The sequence below is a fragment of the Oryctolagus cuniculus genome, chromosome 5, assembly GCF_051225735.1.
Source record: "Oryctolagus cuniculus isolate XC-2025 breed Fujian yellow rabbit chromosome 5, ASM5122573v1, whole genome shotgun sequence".
Classification (NCBI taxonomy): Eukaryota; Metazoa; Chordata; class Mammalia; order Lagomorpha; family Leporidae; genus Oryctolagus; species Oryctolagus cuniculus.
In genome coordinates, this window is record NC_142871.1 from 76,408,941 (window position 1) to 76,429,612 (window position 20,672).

General features: G+C 41.9%; 1 long non-coding RNA gene across 1 annotated transcript in view; it reads left to right on the top strand.

Annotated features, from left to right (window-relative positions):
* The window catches only part of LOC138849632 (uncharacterized), a 29,108-nt gene extending 10,723 nt beyond the window's left edge, over positions 1-18,385 (top strand). Inside the window, exon 3 of the long non-coding RNA XR_011388613.2 lies at positions 17,414-18,385. This is a non-coding gene — a long non-coding RNA (uncharacterized LOC138849632). The remainder of the gene's footprint in view (positions 1-17,413) is intronic.
* Positions 18,386-20,672: the final 2,287 nt, after the last annotated feature.

The following is a 20,672-nucleotide window of genomic DNA, read 5'->3' on the forward strand; positions in this document are numbered from 1 at the left end:
AGTGTAAGTGAATTTCCATATTGCTTCCAAATGCTGGTCCTAGTTCCGTTATAGAGCTAAACAAAATATTGTCTTTGTATTCACTGTTAGTTAAAAAAATAAATAAAGGTTAAATAGGCACTTTTGTCCTGCCACTGCCACCTGCTGATTTTCTTGTTTGGAAAATCAGTCCTGAGCCCCAAACATAAAAGTCATTCAAAGGTACCCCTACAGGAGACAGTGGGACCAAACAGCCCTGAAAGGTGTTGGCTTCTTCTCACCTAGGTCATTCTCAAGAGAGGAGGAGACTGCACATTGAGGGCCTTAACCCCAGGAGGCCTTCTCATTGTAAGGAATACCACCACCTGCCACCAATCTAAAAGGAAAATTGGCTAAGTCATAGCTGGGTCTACAGCAGCCATCACTGCTGTCACTCCTGAGGAAGATCTACATGTCGTGATGTAACTCTTCAAGCCCTGACCCAGTCACCACAATGGATGTTCCAAAGACCTATTGATGCCTGCACTGGGCTCTCAATCATCAGACTCCCTGGCTGTAGTGGCCATGGACAATTGCTACACATTAGACTATCTGCCAGCAGAGTAGGGAGGGGTTTGCACTGTAATTAATACAACCTGTTGCACTTATATAGCTGATTCAGGATAGGTTGAGACCAACATCAGAGAGATCTATAAACAGGCCACTTGGCTACATAATCTGAACAAAAAAGTAAACATCTTCTGGCCCCTGTATTGCCTAGACTTTCCTGGTTGTTTCCACTCTTGAGGATACTTGCCATCGTTTTCATACTTCAGCTGTTTTCTCCTCTCATAATTAACTGGATCACCCATTTTATTTCCTCTCACGTGTAGGCAGTTCAGCTACAAATGATACTTGACCCTGATCCATGGGAAAACAGTTTCTGCTACCAAGAGGCGTTAGACAGACTTGACTGAGAGGTATCTGCAGATTCTCCTCCCTAACCCTCACCAGCAAGAAACAGCTAGCATGGTCTTTGCCCCTGTTCCCTAGTGGCAGTTACTATTATGTCTCCAGAAGAGTGATTGATGTAGACAGGAGGTAGCTAAGATGTGTGGGGAGCAACCCGGACTAGACTGAGTTACTGGAATTAAGACTTATTCTATGCATCTGCTCTCCCACAATATGGCGCTGGGAGAGAAGAAAACAGCTTCTACACAGGTACCTCCAGTTCAGCCAATAAACTGTAGGACCTACTCCTGATTGGAGGAGAGCAGCGTACTCGGCGTGTGGGCAGCCGAGTTAGGATTGGCGGAGGAGGACTATAAAGGAGGAGAGAGACGGCATTCACGAGGAACATCTAAGGGGAACATCTAAGGGGAACACCTGTGCAGCCCCCAGAGAGCCGGCCGGCGGTGTGCCGCTCCCCTGCGGAAGTGGGGAATGTGGCCAGGGGGAACTGCCCTTCCACGGAGGTGGAAGGGACAGTAGCCAACCCGGGAAGAACCAGCAGCAAACCCGGGGAGGGCCGAGCAGACGAAAGAACAGCGCAGGGTCCTGTGTCGTTCCTCCACGAAGACGGGGAGCGACATAATGGTGCCGTGACTCGGATATGAAGCCTAGGCAGGGCTTAGTGTCGTTCCTCCACGAAGAGGGGGAGCGACATAATGGTGCCGTGACTCGGATAGGAAACCTAGGTCGGATAGGAAACCTAGGACGGATAGGAAACTTAGGAGGGAAGAAACGGGAAGAAGCAGGAAAATACCGGAGAGAGAGACTAGCGAAGAGCCTAGGGGAAAGCCGGACGAGAAAGGTGCCGGAAGAAGCTATTGAAAGCCTAGGCATAGACTTGGATACGGACTGTGGGAAAGAAGTTAGGATAGAAAGCGAAAGTGAAAGCTTTCATAGACTCGGATGCGGACTATGGCGGGGAAGCTAGGAGATTGAAAGCGAAAGTGAAACCTGGAGGAGGCTTGGACTCGGATACGGACTGTGGGGAGAAGCCAGGAGAAATGAGAGGAATATTGTTGGAAGAAAACTTAAGGAAACATACGGGGTAGAGAAAAATGTTAGGGAGGATGAAGCCACGAGTGCAGGCCGAGGCGGAGATATAAGCCACCTTGGAATTCTTCAAGTCACCCCGGGGAGCAAGAGGCGAAGATCTGGAACCAGAGGCAGAGACGTGGGCCGCCAGGTTGAAATTCGCCAGGTTAGTCCGGGGAACTTGGACTGAATGCCGGTGGTGGCGGAAACATTCGCGGAAGCCACCGCGTGCAGAGAGAGCACGGGGCGTGAATAGATAGGGAGCGCGGGGCTGGCGCGGGGCCGTGGTTCAGATGCAAAGGGGCGTGGAGACCGCGGAGTGTGCGCACGAAGCCGAGCCGCGCAGAGCCGGGAGCCCGCCGGCGGGGCGAGGCGCCGGGAAGCCGCGCAGAGCCGTGAAGCTGCCGCGGGGCGAGCGCCGCCGGGAAGCCGCAGGGATAAGAGAAACAGAAGTTTAGAAGTAAAAGGAGAGAAATAGGAATGCTGGAAGATAGAAGTAAAATGGGAGAAATAGGAATGCCCGGAGATAGAGAAATAGAGAAATAGAAAGGCCTCCCCTCAACATGGCAATGAGAAAGCTTGGATTCGGTCTGCCTGATTAGGTGAGGCGACGAGCACCTGCGGGCGGCTAGCAGCTTATGCGCCGCAGGTCACCGAAGACAGGCACGAATTAACATCAATAAGGCCTCCCCACAACACTGCTATGTGAGAGCTTGGATTCGGTCTGCCTGATTAAGGCGGTAAGCACCAGCAGGCAGCTCGACCAGAGTATGAGCTGCAGGTCACCGAAGATAGGCACGAACCAACACTAATAAGTCTCCCCCACAATACGGCAATGAGAAGGCTTGGATTCGGTTTGCCTGATTGTTAGGGCTTGTAAGCCCCTGCAGGCAGAGCAGAGCATGCGCTGCAGGGCACCAAACACAGGCACGCATCAGCGCCTAAAAACCTCCTCACAACATGGCGAAGAGAGGACCCGGATTCGGTTTGCCTGATTGATAGGACTTGTAAGAACCTGTGGCAACTCTAGCAAGCAGAGCAGAGTGTGTGCCGCGGGACACCGAAGACAGGCGTGTATCAACGCCAAAAATAAAAAGAAAGGGGGATCTGTGGGGAGCAACCCGGACTAGACTGAGTTACTGGAATTAAGACTTATTCTATGCATCTGCTCTCCCACAATATGGCGCTGGGAGAGAAGAAAACAGCTTCTACACAGGTACCTCCAGTTCAGCCAATAAACTGTAGGACCTACTCCTGATTGGAGGAGAGCAGCGTACTCGGCGTGTGGGCAGCCGAGTTAGGATTGGCGGAGGAGGACTATAAAAGAGGAGAGAGACGGCATTCACGAGGAACATCTAAGGGGAACATCTAAGGGGAACACCTGTGCAGCCCCCAGAGAGCCGGCCGGCGGTGTGCCGCTCCCCTGCGGAAGTGGGGAATGTGGCCAGGGGGAACTGCCCTTCCACGGAGGTGGAAGGGACAGTAGCCAACCCGGGAAGAACCAGCAGCAAACCCGGGGAGGGCCGAGCAGACGAAAGAACAGCGCAGGGTCCTGTGTCGTTCCTCCACGAAGACGGGGAGCGACAAGATGTAGGTAAATAGTCATAGACAAAAAGGGCCCAAGAGATAAGAAACTCAAGACCAACGTGGGATATGATTGGAGCAAAATGCCCTCACTACTCAAAAGATAGAAAAACAGAACAGCAGTTACTTCTGGACCCATCCAGTTCCAAAAACTGACTCTCCAGCAACAAGAGGATCATCAGTAACTAACACACTTTTGCAAGACCCTCACAAACTTCTCACAGCCCAGACTGTCCTGTATGGCCCACCTCTTCTGGGACCTGTCTTGGTGACATCATAAGCTTTTTATTTAGTTTTCTCATTTTGATTTACAAACTTGCCTAGTCACCTTCCATTGTTCATATGGCTCATTCTTTGTGTCTGCAAAACAAAAACCCAGCAGAGAAAAAGAGTTGCAACCCAAAACACCTGTACTATTCCTAAAAATTCAGAAAAAAAAAAAAACCTGCAATACCTTCAACTGCTTCCTTCCAGAGTTCACATTACCAATCCAGGTACTTTGAAATGGTACTTGGAAGTCCCAAGTTTAATGTTCACTACAGTATGAAAGGCCTGTCCCTAAAAATGTGCTTGAATTTGATAGAATGCCAAAAATCCTGCAAAGTTATTGACAATAGTTAGATGTTTAACATGCCTCTCCCGGAAATATAGGTAAACATAAAAATAGTGGAATATAGAGTATCTGAACTTAACATTTAAAGAAATTCAGTTGTTGGGCATACAGAGTCTCCTGTATCTGGAAATAATAAAATTTATACTTAAGTAAAAGCTAATATGTAGAAAACTTCTTCCATGTAGGCCACATAAGTCTCGAGAACACCAAATAGTCAATAACATGTAAACTATGCTTTAACAAAAGTTTAATAAAATTATAAATCAGTAACATAATGACAACTACCTCAGTGAGTCTAAAAATTTAGTAATCCAAGAATTGTTGGATAAAAAAGAAATAAAATTAAAATATATTTAGAATAAAATTATTCTAAAATGATTGCTATATTAAAAGGTAAACATTAGTGCAAATTCAACATATCAAAGAAAGGAAAGAATAGTGATAGTAGAATTAGTGAGATAAAATAGCCTTTTTTTCTCTTAAGTAGAAAATTGAAAATAGATAGACCTTTGAAAGAATGAGAAGGACAAGAAAAGGAAAAACCAAATACTCCTAGGAATACATAGGAAGTAATACATCATTCTTCATTAACCAGTATTTTACTTTCTGTATTATCAGTTACTATTGATCCACAGTGGTCTGAAAATACTAATATTTGTCTTAGCTCTTTCAAAAGAGAAATCACATTAACAGTTATATTATAGTAAATTGTCATAACTGTTGTACTTTCTTATTAGTCATTGCCATTAATATCTTCCTGTACCTAATTTATAAATTGAATACTATTTATATCATCAGTGACTAATGCATTGTGTTATATGTGTATATAGGAAAAACATAGTATACTTAGGATTTTGTGCTATTTGTGGTTTAAAGAATCCATGTACAATTTGGGACATGCTCAATCGGACTTGCCTGAAATGGTAGAGTTAGAAATGTGCCAGGGGATTCCAATACAATCCCATCAAGGTGGCATGTACCAATGCCATCTCACTAGTCCAAGTGATCCATTTCAGTTCACAGTTGATCACACTGATAGGTCTAAGAGTCAAAGGGATCCCACAAACAAGACTAGTGTCTGCTAATACTAGCTGATAGAATAAAAAAGGAAGAGAACGATCCAACATGGGAAGTGGAATACACAGCAGACTCATAGAATGGTGGATGTCCTAAACAGCACTCTGGCCTCAGCGGATCTGGCTGAAGAGCCCATGAGAGTATTTTAGGCATGGAAAGCCAAGACTCTCTGGCAAAAAAAAAAAAACAAAAAACAAAAAACAAAAAACAACAAAAAAAAAAAAACAAAACAACAACAACAACAACAAAACCACACACACAAACAACAACAACTAAATGAAAGGTCTCTGTGAATAAGATCCCAGTGGAAAGAACGGGCCATCAAAAAGGAGGTCCCTTTCTCTGAAGGGAGAAGAGAACTTCCACTTTGACTATGACCTTGTCTAATTAAGATCAAAGTCGGCGAACTCACAAGGCTTCCATAGCCTTGGCAACTCATGACTAGAGCCTAGGGAGATTTCTGACGCCATAAACAAGAGTGTCAAATTGTTAAGTCAACAACAGGAGTCACTGTGTACTTACTCTTCATGTGGCTTCTCTGTCCTTAATGTGTTGTCCAATGTGAATTAATGCTGTAACTAGTACTCAAACAGTATTTTACACTTTATGTTCTGTGTGGGTGCAAACTGATGAAATCTTTACTTAATACGTACTAAATTGATCTTCTGTATATAAAGATAATTGGAAATGAATCTTGATGTGAATGGAATGGGAGAGGGAGTGGGAGATGGGAGGGGTGCGGGTGGGAGGGAAGTTATGGTGGGGGAAAAGCCATTGTAATCCATAAACTGTACTTTGGAAATTATATTTACTAAATAAAAGTTAAAAAAAAATACATCCCCAGAAGATAAGGGGTTTTATAGGCTTTTAAAAAGTTATCAAAGAGAGCCGGCGCCGTGGCTCACTAGGCTAATCCTCTGCCTTGCGGCGCCGGCACACTGGGTTCTAGTCTCGGTCGGGGCACCGGATTCTGTCCCAGTTGCCCCTCTTCCAGGCCTGCTCTCTGCTGTGGCCAGGGAGTGCAGTGGAGGATGGCCCAAGTACTTGGGCTCTGCACCCCATGGGAGACCAGGAGAAGCACCTGGCTCCTGCCTTCGGATCAGCGCAGTGCACTGGCCGCGGCGGCCATTGAAGGGTGAACCAATGGCAAAAGGAAGACCTTTCTCTCTGTCTCTCTCTCTCACTGTCCACTCTGCTTGTCAAAAAAAAAAAAGTCATCAAAGATTATTATGAAAAGTTAATAGCAGCATATTTGAAAATTTACGTAAAATGCATGAGTTATAAAAACATACTCAAGTGTAGGAAATCTGAGCAGACTAATATGATTATGAGCTTTCTGTCATTAATCAAAAATATAATATACCCTAATAGTATCTACTACAAAGCTAACAATAAAAATGGTAATAGCAACAATCTATTAAACATAAAACTTTTAGAAAAAGTACTTAAGTATTAATCGGTAGAACTTTCTTGAAAGGCATTTTGGCTGCTTGTGATAACGTGCATCTACTATTAAAGGACATTGTTCTGTTTTTAGTAATTTCTCCTACAAAACTACACCCATAATGTGCAAACTTTCCACACAGATGAGCTTTCTTTCTTTGTAAATGACTTGGATTAAAAACTATATAGATAACTATGTAAACCATTTATAGCCATGTTAATTTTCTATTGCTGACCTAACAAAGTACTACAAAATTAGTGGTTTAAATAACCAAGTTTATTATCTCACAATTTTATAGATTATAATCAGATGTGTATCTCCAAAGTCTTAAATTGGGGTGTCAGCAGTGTTGCCTTGCTTAGTGGAGACTAGCAGAAATCCTGTTTTTTTGTTTATTCAAAGTGTTTGCAAAATTCAGGGCCTTGCAGCTGCATAACTGAGATCTACGTTTTCTCATAGGCTGTAAACCAAGAGCAATTCCTAGTTTCTAAAGACTTCAATGTTGTCTGGCTCATGACTCACTTTTTCACTTTCAGAGTCAGTAATGGCAGCCAGTCATGTGGTTGACTCACTCTTCTGCTTTCTTCCTCCTCTTCTAGGGAAATGAGGTTATGTTAGACCTGACTGAATCATTAGGATGATGGTCCCATCTCAAAGTCTTTAATCACATGTCCAAAACCCCTTTGCCATGTAAGATAATATTGTCAGAGTTTATGGATAAGAGGGGCATCTTTCAGGAACCACTGTTTGGCCTAACACACATCTTTAGGTAAACTTGTTATATACAAATCCTGTTATGTGTTTACACATATTCCCACATATGCAGGCACACATACAGGGGTGAGGAAAGGGATAAAGAGAGAATATCACCAATTAAGCAAATACGTATGTGAATAGAATACATTTGTAGAAATAAATATACAAAACACTTTTAGCAATGTTATTTCTGGAAGTTATTATTACAGTCTCAATTATATATATGTAAGAATGGCTTGTATTTGTACAATGAGCACCCATTAATTTTGCACTTAAAAAAAGTAAAATAACAATAAATTGATCAATTAAGTTGGAACACCTGATCTAATTTCACTTGTCACGTTTCCTTGTATCAACACCTAGGGAAAGAAACAGTCTGTAATTAAAATACGTGTTCCTAAGTAAAATACGTGTTATTCATTTACATAACATTGCAGACACTTCCCCACAGGTGTTACATGGTATTAATTAAAAGAATTAACCTTTAAACCAGTGATTGTTTGAATGACTGCATGTCTAAATAGAGCAGTAATTCTCACTACAGAATAATTATAATGGTATTACTACAACAGGACCCCTGTGGTGGTAATAAACATATAAGTAATAGATTGCTTTATATTTTGGTGATTTTTATTTTTAATGTTCAAATACATTACTTTTTAAGAAAAAATTGAAATCCATCCTAAATATCAAGTAGGCAAACTAGATAATATCATCATCACTTTTTTAGAAGGATAAATATTCCAAAGATCTAGGTAAGATGTTTAACTTCCCAAAATGTGAAAATATTCAGAACCAAAATAGTCCCAATTTAGGATTGTTCCCCTTTTATAATTATTTTACTATATGATGTTGTGGAAGAAAAAACACACTCAACAGAAACTGTACTTTGAATGTTGAATTTTGCTCTTTTCCCAGACTAATGACATGTAGTAATATACTTTCTCATGATACTGGGCAGAGACAACATGGGATCATAAAGGTAAACAAGCAATTCTCTATAGTGCACTGGCTTGTTCAGCTATGATATTCAGTAAGTTACGTGTATTAAATGCATTTTCTGTGGGGAGCAAACCGGACTAGACTGAGTTACTGGAATTAAGACTTATTCTATGCATCTGCTCTCCCACAATATGGCGCTGGGAGAGAAGTAAACAGCTTCCGCACAGCTGCCTCCAGTTCAACCAATAAACTGTAGGACTTGCTACTGATTGGAGGAGAGCAGCGTACTCGGCGTGTGGGCAGCCGAGTTGGGATTGGCGGAGGAGGACTATAAAGGAGGAGAGAGACGGCATGCACCAGGAACATCTAAGGGGAACATCTGAGGGAACACCTGTGCAGCCCCCGAGAAAGCCGGCCGGCGGAGTGCCGCTCCCCTGCGGAAGTGGGGAATGTGGCCAGGGGGAACTGCCCTTCCACGGAGGTGGAAGGGACAGTAGCCAACCCGGGAAGAACCAGCAGCAAACCCGGGGAGGGCCGAGCAGACGAAAGAACAGCGCAGGGTCCTGTGTCGTTCCTCCACGAAGAGGGGGAGCGACATTTTCTGCTTATGATACTTCAATGTTACAAAGTGTTTATTGAGATATAACAACATGTGGGGCTGGTGCTGTGGCACAGAGGATTAACGCCCTGGCCTGAAGCACCAGCATCCCATATGGGCGCCGATTGTAGTCCCAGCTGCTCCTCTTCTGATCCAGCGCTCTGCTCTGGCCTGGGAAAGCAGTAGAAGATGGCCCAGTTCCTTGGGCCCCTGCACCCACGTGGGAGATCTGGAGGAAGCTCCTGGCTCCTGGCTTTGGATCAGTGCAGCTCTGGCTGTTGCAGCCATCTGGGGAGTGAGCCAGCGGATGGAAGATCTCTCTCTCTTTGTCTCTACCTCTCTCTGTAACTCTGTCTTTCAAATAAATAAAATCTTTTTTTAAAAAAAAAGAGAGAGAGAGAGATAACCACATGATGACATCCAGAGTTGCTAGCAACTTTTAAGAGTTAGGCGCCTAATGGAAGGTAATTGGGTCATGGTGATACTGCTCTCAGAAGAGATTAATGCTGGTCTCTTGGAGTCAGTTTGTTCTTCTGTGAGCAGATTGGTGTAAAGTTAGGCCACCCCATAGCCTGACTTAGCTTTGCATGCAGCCAGTTCCCTTTCTGCTTCTCTGCCTTCTCACCAAAGGATGAACAGATGAGGCCACCTAGTCTTCAACTTTCAGCTTCAAATTGTGATTCAGCATAGAATGAATGAACAAATGAACATTCAGTTGAACAAGAAATTTTAGGAGCCAGAAGATAAACTCTGGATATGTTCCTTTGACTTAACACATCATCAGAATATTTAAGGCAGGGGAAGGCAGTCATTGAGTGGTTGAAATAGAGCTTATGAAAGCAGCAAATGTGAGGAGTAAAATGTGAGAGTCATCCTCAGAGAAAGCTGAAACTATAAGACTGAATGAAATTGGATATTGGGTGTGGGAAATATAGAGAGGAGTGCTAAAGGTAAAATAGTAAGGAATATCAAGATTTATAAGTAAAAGTATTGTGCACTTGAAATAAAGTGAGTAAAATTTTGATTAAGAATCACACACACACACACACACACACACACACACCGGATGAGGTTTATATTTGTGAATGAGGAGTTGATGATGACTTCCAAAGAGATAAAGTACTTGAACTTTGGTATATCTAACTCTTCTGCCAAACCTAACACTCTCAATTATCTAGTATTAATGACTAAAACATTCAAAGGAAGATGAAAATCTTGCATAGCATTAGGAACTATGAATGATCAGTCTACTTCAAACTTGAAATAATTTACTTGGAAACAAGTCAGGGAAAGACACATTGAGTACAAATTCTGTGTAGCTATTTTGCTTTGCTTCCTAATCACCATGTGATCATTCCTATATACCCACCAAGAAGCTCTTCTCAGGTGTTTCACTTAAAGTATTGAAAAGAGGAGTTCCTGCTCTGCTTCAATTCTGGTTTTTGTGCTAATGCACACCCTGAGAGGGAGCACATGGGGAATTAAGTAGTTGTTCCACAGTTACCCAGGTTGGAGAATTAGATTTGGTTCTCAGCTCCTGAATTCAACCTAGCCAGCTCAGGTTGTTGCAAAAAAAATGCAAAAAAATTAACAGATTTGTTTTCTTCAAAAAGTAAAAACCTGAAAAGTAGAATAGACACAAGAATGTTCAAGATCTTGGGATAAGCATTGTGGCATGGTGGGTTAAGCCGGCGCCGGCAACACTGGTGTCCCACATGAGCACTGATTCAACTTCTGGCTGCTCCACTTCTGATCGAACTCCCGGTGGTTGCTCCTGGGTAAGTAACAGAAGATGACGCAAGTGCTTGGGCCCCTGCACCCATGTGGGAGACCCAGATGAATCACCTTCCCTGGCCATTATGGCCATTTCAAAAGTGAACCAAAAAAAATGGAAGATCTCTCATTCTGTATCTGTTCCTCTCTCTGTGTAACTTTGCCTTTCAAATTAATAAAATGCATCTTTAAAAAAAAAAAGTATCCAAGATCTATCTGAAGATAACTTTATTTGCCCCAGGTATGTAGAAATTTAGAATGATGGAGTCACTTACCTTATTTTGTTTTGGTTTTTGTTTTTGACAGGCAGAGTTAGACAGTGAGAGAGAGACAGAGAGAAAGGTCTTCCTTCTGTTGGTTCACCCCCCAAATGGCTGCCACCGCCGGCACTGCGCTGATCCGAGGCCAGGAGCCAGGTGCTTCCTCCTGGCCTCCCATGTGGGTGCAGGACCCAAGCACTTGGGCCATCCTCCACTGCCTTCCTGGGCCACAGCAGAGATCTGGACTGGAAGAGGAGCAACCGACACAGAATCCAGCACCCAGACCGGGAATAGAACCCAGGGTGCCGGCGCCACAGGTGGAGGATTAGCCTATTGAGCTGCGGCACCGGCCTACTTACCTTGTTTTTAGGTATGAAAATTCAATGTCTAAAGACATCTGCAGGCGTACACCTTCCGGATAGGTTAACGCCAGCGAGACCTCGGAGACACCAGACGCGTTTATCGGCTTTTCAGCTTCCACTTTATTTTTTCAGCAGACTCGCGTTACTTGTCGCGAACGCCCGCCATCTTCGCCTCCTCCAACCCTCTTATATATCCCGCCCTGTTACCGGCATTCATTCACAACTCCTTCATTCACCACTCCCGCTTATTACTGGCGTTCATTCACAACTCCGCCTGTTACCGGCGTTCATTCACAACTCCCGCCTGTTACCGGCGTTCATTCACAACTCCGCCTTTTACCAGCGTTCATTCATTCACTCCCGCCCACCGTCCACCTATTTATATATGATTCACGGAAAACATGTTACCAACTAAGTGTGGGAAACATGCAATAACAGGATGCTTAAAGTCAAAACAGGATCTTGCAATTAGCAACGGGCAGGGTGGAAAAAGCCCAGCACTAAACTTCTTGTGCTTGTACATGTCGGGAGGGGCACAGCTGGCCAGGCTGTCCCGTTCCCTGACAGACATCAACTCATACAACTGCACCAACGTATTCACTATTTTTGCAGTTAAAAATCTCAAGGGGTCAATTTCACAACTTAAGACAATTTAAAACTACACATTAGAAAATTAACTGGTAACAAAATGTGTAAAACAATTCCAAAGTAAAAGGAATGAGTAGGATGAAAGTGTTAGAGTAATTGAAGCTGCATGGTTTGGGGGAAAGATTAGTCAGCCAGATCAATGCAATTGAACAGAGAATCTAGAAATTGATTCCTACACTGCCTTGGGCACATGAAAATTGTGGCATTTTTAATTACTGGGGAAAATATACATTACAAGGCAAATAGGTCAACTGAATAACCAGTTTAGAGAAGATAAAATACACTTAATATTTGACCTCAAATAAAAAAAATTTAGATTGTTTATGTGTGTTGCTCCCCCATTTGCGGAGGAACGACACCGGACCCTGCGCTGTTCCTTTTGCCCGGCCCTTCCCGGGTTAGCTGCCGTTCCCTCACTCCTGGAGGAACGACGCTGTCCCGGGTTAGCTGCCGCCCCCCCCCCCCCGCCTCCGTGGAGGGGCGGCACCCCTGCCACTTTCCCCACTTCCGCGAAGGAGCGGCACACCACTGGCCGGCTCTCTCTGGGGCTGCTCAGATGTTCCTCAGATGTTCCCCTCAGGTGTTCCTGGTGCGTGTTGTCTCTCTCTTCCTTTATAGTCCTCTTCCACCAATCCCAACTCTGCTGCCCACATGCCGAACACGCTGCTCTCCTCCAATCAGGAGCAGGATCAGCTCCTGCAGCTTATCAGTCAAATTGGTGAGGCAGCTGCATAGAAGTTGTTTACTCCTCCCCAGCGCCATATTGTTGGAGATCAGATGCATAGAATTAGTCCTAGTTCCAGTAATTTAGTCTAGTCTCAGTTGCTCCCCACATATGTGTATTTTACATACAAGCAAAAACTATTATAATATATAATTAAAATTAGGGAATTGTTTCTATAATTTGTGTGTGAGGCTATATAACATTTTCTTAATGAAGCAAGAAAACTATATACTAGAATTCTTTTTACAAACTAATTGAACCCAGATGTAAAAATAAAGGCATTTATTCCTGTAATATATTTATTCCTGTAATATATTTATTCAACATAACCAAAATATGTGAATCAATCTCAATGCTCATAAAATTGATTTTGAGTTGAAAAATATATAGTTGCATATTATGAGTTAAATGTGAAATGTTTTGTAAATTGTATGTCCAAATAAAGCATACATTTGGAATGTAAAGATATATAGTTATATGGAAAGAAATCCATGGTTCTTAAAGTGAAAAGGAGACAATTCAACAGCAAGCAGAGTGAATTGGTACCTGTAGAAATATTTTACATATTTGTATAAAACTATCTGCAAAGAAAACACAAATATATTTTTCTCTGAAGTCACAGAAAATTTTCCCTTTTTTCTTTCAGTGTTAAATAGTCTTTTTTAAACAATGAGCTCTTATTTCTATTAAAATCAGAAAAAAATATTATTTTGAACTCAACAATTGAGCCTTTTAATTCTGGATGATTATTTAAGTGTTTAAATAAATAATTACAGATATGATTTGTAGAGATGCTGCATAAGTGCCTCTCAGGTGGGCACACCCCCCCTGCAATTAGAGGCATGGCCGCAGTTTCTGCTCAAGCTAAAACAGGCCTGGGATGGGCACCCCTGCCCCAAAGGAATGTGGCAGTGGAATCAGCAGGGGGCTAATGGACGTTAATTGGCACCTGGAATATTTTAGGGAATTTGTAAATTTGCAGGACCATCTAAATGGGCCTGTCTCTGAAGATTTACAACACAGCTCTAATCCCTATGTTAGACCACCAGACCGAATTCCTTTTCCCAAACCTTTAAGTTTATGTATAACCTTGCTAGCTTGTAGAGTTGCTGGTACCCTCTGAATAAAAGTGGGAGTGCATAGCTCTCCAGTGGCGCTCTTAGAATGGAGGCGCCGTGTCCTGTCTCCCCATTTGAAAAACCTCATCAATGATTAAATTTTATGTAAAACAAGGAGAATGTAATAAAAAGTTTTGAAAGAAAAGATAAATCAATACAATGTTTTTAAAAATAAAATATGTGGTTGAATACAGGCAAACTAGAGGCATGGTTTGTGGCACAGCATGTTAGGCAGCTGCTTGGAATGCCTGCATCCTACGTCAGAGAGGTGGTTTGAATCCTGGCTACCTGCTTACAATTAAGCTCCTGGCTATTGCCCTTGGGAAACAGTAGATCAGACTGACTCAAGTGCTTGAGTCCCAGCCACCCGCATGGCAAATCAGGTTGGATTTCCTCTCTCTCCTTTGGCCTGGCTCAGCCCTGGCTGTTATGGCCTTCTGGGGAGTGATGCAGTGGATGGAAGATTCTCTCCTCTCTCTCTCTCTCTCTCTCTCTCTCTCTGTGTGACTCTGCCTTCTTCCCTTCAATTAAAATTCAATAATAAATCTTTTAAAAAACACAAAACATTAACATACAAGTTACACAACTGAAAATTAGGAAATGGTAATAAAAGTGCAGTGACTTCCTCCTCATCAAAATAAACAAATATGTACTACTTCAGTTCTTACATGTATAATTAGAGAAATATGTTTAATTTCACAAAGTAAAAGCTAGTAGAGGGGCTGGTGCTGTGGTGTAGTGGGTAAAGCCACCACCTACAGTGCTGGCATCCCATATGGTTCCTGGTTCTAGTCCTGGCTGCTCCACTTGTGATCCACCTCTCTGCTATGGCCAGGGAAAGCAAGAAGATAGCCCAAGTCCTTGGGCCCCTGCACCCATGTGGGAGACCTGGAAGGAGCTCCTGGCTTCTGGCTTTGGATTGGCGTGGCTCTGGCCTTTGCAGCCATCTGGGGAGTGAACCAGCGGATGGAAAATCTCTCCCTCTCTCTCTCTCTCCCTCTGCCTCTCTCTAACTCTGCCTTTCAAATAAATAAATAAATCTTTAAAAAACAAAAAGCTAGTAGAACTTATAAGAATATTGGGAAGCATGAATAATTATTTGAGAGTATTCAAGATTATGGAATAGAAACAGGGTGGCCTTGAATTGGAGTGAAGAATAGTAATTACTGTGAAAAGTAATAATTTACTTGGATTCAAACTTAATTGAAAAGAGAAGAAACCATATCACACTTAGTGAACTATAAAATTTTAATATTTCATCTAAAAAAGAACACATAAAGTATAGTTGAATCCAGATGATATATTACAGTCATTGAGTTAATTTTATATGCTGATAAAAATAAATACACAATCTCCAATAAATTGCTTCCTGATAGTCCTTGAAGCTGTTTTACTTGAAAGGGATTTCAAATGGAGAAAAATAGCAGATATCTAAAATAAACATAACAGCACCTGCAATATGACTCTCTGGAGTCTGATGATTAGATATTTTAATCAAGTGTCTGAAGGGAAATATTTCATTTCCATCATCATCTTTGATTCAGAAGGGGTGTTTGAGGCAATCCTAGACAGTATTGCAGCCAGATTGAAAGATAATATAATGCAAATGTTATCTGTATATTAGTACTGTTAAAACTTGCTTTTAAAACACTAAGTTTTAAATATGTGTTTAATACTTTTTTTAATTAATTTGAAAGGCAGAGGTATAGAGAAAGAAGGAGAGACAGAGAGCTCATCTATCCACTGGTTCACTCCCCAAATGGCCACAACAGCCAAGACTGGGTCAACAGCCAAGACTTCTGCCTAGAAGCCAGGAGCCAGTAGCTTCATCCAAATCTCAGGGGCCCAAGCACTTTGGGACATCGTCTGTTGTTTTGACAGGCCAGTGGCAGGAGGCTACATTGGAAGTGTGTTAGACAGCCCTTGAACTTGTGCCCATGTGGGCGACAGCTTAACCCACTACATTACAACACCTGCTCCTGTTAATATTTCTTGCCAAAAGTTTATTAAGACATATGCTTTGAATTCTTTGGAAGCATTTTTTATCAATGACATTAAAGTGGTAGAATTAGAAAAATTATATAAAGAAGCAAAAATTGAGTCTTTTGCCTATATTATTTATATTGATTGCTGGACAAAATGAATGAATTAAACAGTTTAAGATTTTTTGAAAATTAACTGGAAGTTTCAGTTATACAAGTTTAGTTCTGCAGAGCTACTATATAGCATAGTGCCTATAGCCATCAATAGTATTCCTTAAAATTTGCTGAAATAATAGTTCTTATGTTAAGACTTCTTAACACACACACAAAATGTTTAAGAAATAATAAAAATAAAGGGTGCAATGCTCACTCGGACTTACCCCTAATGGTAGAGCTAGAAACGTGCCATGGATTCCAAATCCCATTAAGTTGGCATGTATCAATGCCATCTTACTAGTTAAAGATCAGTTTAAGTTCATAATTGATCATAAAGATAGGATTAAGTGTGAAAGGGATAACATAAGCAACACCAGTGTCTGCTAATAATAACTGATATAATTAAAAAGGAGAGAACAATCCCACATGAAAAGTGGGATACACAGCAGTCTCATAGAATGGCAGATGTCCTAAACAGCACTCTGGCCTCAGAATCAGCCCTTAAGGCATTCAGATCTGGCTGAAGAGCCCATGAGAGTATTTTAGGCATGGAAAGTCAAGACACTCTGACAAAAAAAATTATCTAAATGAAAGATCTCTGTGAATGAAATCCCAGCAGAAAGAATGGGCCATCAAAGAAGGAGGTACCTTTCTCTGAAGGGAGGAGAGAACTTCCACTTTGACTATGGCCTTGTCTAAATAAGGTCAGAGTTTGTGAACTCAAGAGGCTTCCATAGCCTTGGCAGCTCATGACAAGAGCCTCAGGTGATTACTGACGTCATAAAGAAGAGTTTCAGTTGTTAAATCAACAATGGGAGTCACTGTGCATTTACTCCCTATGTAGGATCTCTGTCCTTAATGTGTTGTACTATGAGAATTAACGGTAAAACTACTACTCAAACAGTACTTTTTACTTTTGTGTCTGTATGGGTGCAATCTGTTGAAATCTTTACTTAGTATATACGAAGTTGATCTTCTGTATATAAATATAATTAAAAATGAATCTTAATGAAGAATGGGATGGGAGAGGGAGTAGGAGATGGGATGGTGTGTGGGTGGTAGGGTGGTTATGGGTTATGGGGGGAAACACTGCTATAATCCAAAAGTTGTACTTTCATAATTTATATTTTTTAAATAAAGGTTTTAAAAAATAAAGGGTACAAAAGAAACTTCTGGGAGGCATTGTGTATATACAGTGCCTTCATGGTGGCTGTGGTGTCACAGGTATATACTTATCTTCAAATTCATTGAGATGTTTATGGTAAATATGTTACAGCTTTTTGTATTCCAATCATATGTTAATAAAGTGGGTTATGACAAAAATAAAGCAAAAAATTCCACATTAATTGAAAATACCACTTGTTCTCCCTGATAGGTGACAACTGAGCACCAAAAAGGAAAGCTGTTAAAGTGAAATGAACACTATGAGAAACAGTGACTTGATCAGCGCTCACCCTGACTGTTGATGAGCAACTTAATATGTTATCCCTCTTAGTATTTTTTTTGTTTGTTCTACTTAATACTTTTGGTTGAATACTGTAATCAATACACAATTCTTCTTAAGTGCTGAAACTTAACTGAAACGTGATCACTGTTAAATATAAGAGTGGGAATAAGAGAGGAAAGAGATGTGCACTTCGGGACATGCTCAAGCTGACTTACCTCAAACGGTAGAGTTAGAAACATATCAGGGGATTCCAATTCAATCCCATCAAGGTGGCATGTACCAATGCCATCTCACTAGTCCCAGTGATCAATTTCTGTTCACAATTGATCATAATGATAGGACTAAGAACCAAAGGGATCACATAAACAAGAAGAGTGTCTGCAAATACTAGCACTCTGGCCTCAGAATCAGCCCTTAAGGCATGTGGATCCGGCTAAAAAGCCCATGAGAGTATTTCAGGCATGGAAAGCCAAGACACTCTGGGGAAAAAAAAAAAAACTAAATGAAAAATCTCCACGAGTGAGACCCCAGTGGAAAGAACCGGCCATCAAAGAAGGAGGTACCTTTCTCTGAAGGGAGGAGAGAACTTCCACTTTGACCATGACCTTGTCTAAATATGATCAGAGTCGGTGAACTCAAGAGACTTCCATAGCCTTGGCAGCTCATGACAAGAGCCTAGGGTGATTACTGAGGCCATAAACAAGAGTGTCAATTTGTTAAGTCAACAACAGGAGTCACTGTGCACTTACTCCTCATGTAGGATCTGTGTCCTTAGTGTGCTGTACATTGAGATTTAATGCTATAACTAGTACTCAAACAGTATTTTTCACTTTATGTTTCTGTGTGGGAGCAAACTGTTGAAATCTTTACTTAATGTATGCTAAACTGATCTTCTGTATATAAAGAGAATCAAAAATGAATCTTGATGTGAATGGAAGGGGAGAGGGAGTGGGAAAGGGGAGGGTTGCAGGTTGGAGGGACGTTATGGGGGGGAAGCCATTGTAATCCATAAGCTGTACTTTGGAAATTTATACTCATTAAATAAAAGTTAAAAAAAAGAAAATACTTATGAGTTGTGAATGTGTAAGATTAAATTAATGAGTGCTAACTTGTGGAAGATATTGTTTACTTAAAATAAAATAAATTGGAGGGACCAGCACTGTGGCATAAGTAGGTAGGGCCACCTATGGGTGCTGGTTTGAGTCTCAGCTGCTCCACTTTAGATCCAGTGCTCTGCTATGGCCTGGTAAACCAGTAGGAGATGGCCCAAGTCCTTGGGTCCTGCACGCACATGAGCTACCCAGAAGAAGCTCCTGGCTCCTGGCTTCAGATCGGCGTAGTTCAGCCATTGTGGCCATTTGGGGAGTAAACCACCAGATGAAAAATTCTCTCTCTCTGTCTCTCTCTCTCTCTCTCTGCCTCTTTGTAACTCTGCCTTTCAAGTAAATAAATAAATGTTTAATAAATAAATAAACTGGAAGTAGATCATTGTAAAAATTAAAAAAAGAATAAGACAGGAAGGAGGAAAGGGGTTGGGAGGGTGGGTGGAGGTGAGGGTATTGTGGAAAGTATCACTATGCTCTTAAATATGTGTATGTGAAACACATTGAATTTGTTCACCTTAATAAAAGAGATGCTTATTTAAAAATATTGTCACAAAAAAACATAAAAGAAAAAAAGAAAGGGAGGAAGAGGGAGGGAGGGAGGTAGATATTATATTCTGGGAATTGTATCTATGAACTACTTGAAATCTGTTCTCTTTATGCTAATAAACATTAATAAAATCATAAAAAATAACTTAGGCTGACCCACTAAAGGGGTGGCTGTCTCAGTGCCAATAAACAATAGGATGGTTGTGTCAACTTTAGACAACAAGCAGCCAGGTGAAAACAAAGCATCTGGCTATTGTTTTTCAAGGTATTTTCTATAGATCTGTCAGTATTAGGAGTACCTGCTATGTTCTTTAAAAATTCAAACATGTAAACGCAAGTCCAGAGTTAACAGATCTAAATGTCTGGGACAATGTCGAGGCTGCATTTTTTTTTTTTTTGTAACAAAACTACCAAATCCGTCAAGCAGTCTTGCGCATTAACTTCTGAGAACTGCTGCTCATTGTGTCATAGGCAAGAATCCACAGAAAGGGAAGAGGAAAAGCACATGGAGCTGAAGAAGGCTCACAAGCGGATTCTCCACAAGCAGCTGACAAGTGTTCTCATTTACATGTTACTCTGTGTGTGCTTTGGAAACAACACAATGAACCCTGAAAGGAGAGTTAGGTGCACAATATAGGGTCAGGATGTAGAGTGCAGGAACCTACTTTGTCGGCAGTTTTACAGACAAACCTCAGAATACAAAGTTGAGAAACTGCCCCATGATTTTTGGAAAAAAATATTTAATATATTTAATTATTAACGGACAGAAATAAGAATAATGTTGTACCCTTTCAAACTCAGATAAATACATGAATAACTAGGAATATTAACTGGAGTTGGCATTTGGCCAAATGTTTACGATGCTGATTGGGATGCTCACATGGAGTGCCTGGATTTCATGTCCCATTCTGACTCCTGACTCCAGATTCCTGCTGATGCCACTCCCGTGAAGCAGCAGTGATGACTAAAGTGGTTGAGTTTGGGGGCCGGCGCTGTGGCTCACTTGGCTCATCTTCCGCCTGTGGCACCGGCATCCCATATGGGCGCCGGGTTCTAGTCCCAGTCGGGGTGCTGGATTCTGTCCTGGTTGCTCCTCTTCCAGTCCAACTCTCTGCTGTGGCCTGGGAGGGCAGTGGAGGATGACCCAAGTGCTTGGGCCCTGCACCCGCATGGGAGACCAGGAGGAAGCACCTGGCTCCTGGCTTCGGATCGGGGAGTGAACCACCAGAAGGAAGACCTTTCTCTCTGTCTCTCTCTCTCTCTCTCTCTCTCACTGTCTAACTCTACCTGTCAAATAAAAAATTTTAAAAATTTAAAAAATAAAGTGGTTGAGTTCCTACATGGAACCCGTGTGAGTGAGTTCATTTTGGTTCTTGGTTCCCAACTCCTGGCTTTGGCATTGGCCAGCCCCAGTCAGTATTGTTAGTGGGTTCTCTCTCTGTTGCTTTCTGTGTGTCATTCTGCCGATTAAATAAACACATTTTAAAAGAAATATTAAGTAGTTTGATTTAATTAGGCCATATTTTCATAGATCG